The sequence below is a fragment of the Triticum dicoccoides genome, chromosome 5B, assembly GCF_002162155.2.
Source record: "Triticum dicoccoides isolate Atlit2015 ecotype Zavitan chromosome 5B, WEW_v2.0, whole genome shotgun sequence".
In the NCBI taxonomy this organism is placed as follows: Eukaryota; Viridiplantae; Streptophyta; class Magnoliopsida; order Poales; family Poaceae; genus Triticum; species Triticum dicoccoides.
In genome coordinates, this window is record NC_041389.1 from 698475252 (window position 1) to 698479500 (window position 4249).

Here is a 4249-nt window from a genome sequence, read left to right on the forward strand (position 1 = left end):
TATGTACAAACCACATAAACACTTTAATTTTCAACGGAACCTTGACTTTCCAAACATATTTGGAACTAGGAATGGAGCTAGAATTGATAATATCAAGATACATTGATTTAACTGTAAACTCCCCAGTCCTAGTAAGCTTCCAGCGCAACTTATCAGGCTGTTGAGACATCTGAACCTCCATCAGTCTACTCATTAAATGGAGCCACGATTCCCAACGATTGCCAACTAGCGTCCTTCTGAATTGAATATTAAGGGGGACGGACTGAAGTACCGTTGCAACGTAAGCCTCGCGTCGTTGAACAATACTATAAAGGGACGGGTATTGAAGCGCGAGGGGTGTCTCTCCTAGCCAAGTATCCTCCCAGAATCGCGTGTTGGCGCCATTTCCGATAATAAACTTTGTCCTATTGAAAAAGGTTGATTTAACTCTCATGAGCCCTTTCCAAAAAGGCGAGTCCGTCGGCCTCGCTGTCACCTGGGACAAAGTTTTAAAATGAAGATACTTACTACGGAGAATCTGCCCCCATGTGGCCTCAGTCTCAACAGATAACTTATACAACCACTTGCTGAGAAGACATTTGTTCTTGACTTCAAGATTTTCAATGCCAAGACCCCCTTGGTCTTTTGGTCGACAAATGATATTCCATTTGGCGAGTCTGTATTTTCTTTTTAGCTCATCACTCTGCCAGAAGAAACGGGACCGATAGAAATCCATCATTTTCCTTACTCCAACTGGAACCTAAAAAAAAGACAAGAGAAACATAGGCATACTCGTGAGAACCGAATTAATAAGAATTAACCGGCCTCCGTATAACATGAGCTTGCCCTTCCAGCAACTCAGTTTCCTCTCAAATCGATCCTCGATGCACTTCCATTCTTTGTTTGTCAGCTTTCGATGATGAATTAGTATACCTAAATATGTAAAAGGTAAAGTTCCCATTTCGCACCCAAACAATTGCTTATAAGCCTCTTGTTCATCATTGGCTCTTCCAAAACAGAACAATTCACTTTTATGAAAGTTAATCTTTAACCCGTCAACTATTCAAATAAGCATAACACCAGCTTCATATTTCTTGCTTTCGCCAAGTCATGCTCCATAAAGATGATCGTATCATCGGCGTATTGTAGAATAGAGACACCTCCATCCACTAGGTGAGGCACCAGGCCACCCACCTAACTAACCTCCTTAGCCCTTCCTATTAGAATTGCCAACATATCAACTACAATGTTGAACAAAATAGGAGACATCGGGTCATCTTGTCTCAGGCCTTTATGTGTCTGGAAATAATGACCTATGTCATCATTCACTTTAATTCCAACATTTCCTTTTTGTGTGAAAGATTCTACCTGGCGTCGCCAGGCTTCATCGAAACCTTTCATGCGTAAGGGCTGTTGAAGGAAAGGCCATTTGACTTTATCGTACGCCTTCTCGAAATCCACCTTGAAAACCACTCCATCTAGTTTTTTCGTGTGAATTTCATGGAGCGTTTCATGAAGGACCACAACCCCTTCTAGAATGTTTCTGTCCGGCATGAAAGCTGTTTGGAAGTGCTGCACCACAGAATGCGCAATCTGTGTGAGCCTATTAGTCCCAACCTTGGTGAAAATTTTGAAACTAACATTAAGAAGACATATCGGCCTGAACTGCTCAATCCTCACAGCCTCTGTTTTCTTAGGAAGCAGGGTTATCGTTTCAAAATTGAGATGAAACAACTGAAGCTGTCTAGAGAATAAATCATGGAACATCGGTAACAAATCCCCCTTAATAACATGCCAACACTTTTTATAAAACTCCGCTGGAAATCAATCCGGCCCTGGAGCCTTATTATTTTTCATCTGTAAAATAGCTTCAAACACCTCCTTCTCCGAAAATGGGGCGGTCAAAATATCGTTCTCATCAGCAGTAAGTTGAGGAATATCCTCAATCCTAGACTCATCCAGGGATACACAATTATCCTCCGAAGGTCCAAACAACTGCTATGACCATAGTCGACACTTTCCTTGAGCAGTCAACTCCATTGTGCAACAACACAGAGAACGTCCTCGCATTTGCGTTTTCCGAAGAAGAATTGCAACTGAAAGTGCGACAGTCGAAACCATGTCCATCACCAGTGGGGGCCATACACATGGGGCACATGTTCAGGCCTAGGCCATGGCCGTTGTTCAAGCATCATTCAGATGCAGGCTACCCAGAGGGGTCATGTTCACGTATACATACTCAACCATACGATAATTCATGGTTCAGTTCTGGGATCGTTATGTTATTCAGAGATGAGGATTTTATTCCAAATTCTTGTTGTGAGCAGACTACCATGGAAGAGGCTTTCAGTTTACAAGCTGTTTGAGATTTGGCAATATATACATGATGATCCAAGGTTGCTCCTGTGACCACATACTAGTCCAGAAAAATGTGGCAATAGAGTGATGAAGGAAAAATTAGGCAATGGAGGTTACACTGTGCATCTGGCAGTCGAGGCTATGAAAATACAACCCACTGAAAGATTATGCTTCCTCTTACCGCCTGCGAAGCCAGCTGAATATCAGCCAAGGATATGGGGGAAAATTGCAAGAACATATGCTTGATGCTCAGTTGCAGACCCTGATTGTCGCTTTATTGGAAGTTTCAACCATGGTCCATGGCCTTCTTGGAAGTTTCAACTCCCAATCCTTTCGGTAATGGCCAGTGCTTTGAAGAAATGTGACCGTCAGCATCTTCTGTCAATCGAGGCTTGTAACCTATTTGCTGGACAAGGGAAGCCTCAAGTGTCACATACGTAGTTCACAGAGAAATTGATTCGAAAATGCTGCAACCATCAGCAGGAATCGCTGATTCTGACACTTTGTCTCTGTCTAACTGCAGTATGTGGTCTGAACTACCTACTATTGAGCTCCTTAGTGACCACTACTGTGCTACTGTTAGCAACATGGGTCAGCCTGTGCCTATCTGTGTTAAAAGACTTTGGTTCAGTAAAATTTATAGAGCATCAGTTTCTAGTTGTTTTTTTTTGACCGTGATCAGTTTCTAGTTGTTAAGGAGCAAGTCAGGCAGTGGGCTGGGTGTTTATGACTTGAGCAATTGTGGAGCATTAGATATCTTGCATGTAAAGGCCAGGAGGGGGGGGCTTGGCTTGGTGGACATTGGGGTCCAGAATACATGCCTCCTTCTGGAAATGGTTCATAAAATCTTTAGGGGCGTGCGTAACCCGTGGACTGTCTGGGTTCGACGTTGGTACTTAGGTGGTCATCCGGCTCCCTCGACCCCCACCTGGAAGGTTTTCGCCTCGCTTTTCCCGCTCTATCGTTCGCTCACATCGATGAGGGTTGGCAAACGGTGAGCGCACCTCCATCTGGCATGACAACTAGACCTCTTTGGGTCATTTGGCGGCTGCTCTCCCTGCGGCGTATTCTCATTGTCTCCGGCCTGACTCAACCCTGGGGGACTTTAATCTGCTTGGTGCCGGTGCGATACCTGTTCATGACCGTCTATCCAGTACCACCGATTTGGAGCTTTGCTTGCTCCGGTCAGCGCTTGATCAAGTTCAATTCTCTGAGGTGAACGACGAGCGGGTCCTGGCATGGGGTGAGTGTCTTCAGTTCAAGACACGCGCGGTGTACCGCATGATCAAGCTCTCCGGGTGTGCCCCCCCCCCCCCTGCACGGCCTCAACTGGGGTTTCATGCCTGTTAAGGTCAAGGTGTTCACCTGGATTCTGTAGCATGGCAACACGCGTACGCGGGAGTTTCTTCATCGGATCAGCTTCCTCGAGCATGACGACTGCCCTTTTTGCCCAGGGCGGTCGGAGACGATCGTGCACCTCTTCCTCGAGTGCCCTCGTTTATGTCCACTGTGGGCGCGCGTCCTCGGTCGCCCTAGTGTACTCATGGATAGCAGTATCGAAGGTGTTTGGCAGGTATTCTCTACATGTCACGCCTCCCTGAGCCCTCCTCTTCTCAGCACGGCGATGTGTTGTGTCCTTTGGGTCATCTGGAAGACCAGGAATCCGATGGTGTTTGATAACATCCATACCTCTGATCTTGACTTGCGGCGTTTGATCCAGGAGCATCTCATGTTATGGGTGGTCCGGGTTCCCTCCCGTGTAGATTGTAACCCATTGCTCCGGTGGTGTGTAGCTGTCTGTAGCTACCCCCCACCCCCCTACTTTCTCCCGCTCATTGAGCTCTGCGGAACTATGTACTGACCGACCCATGTCCTTTTATTAAATAAAAATGTTCAGGTGGGCGATCCCCCC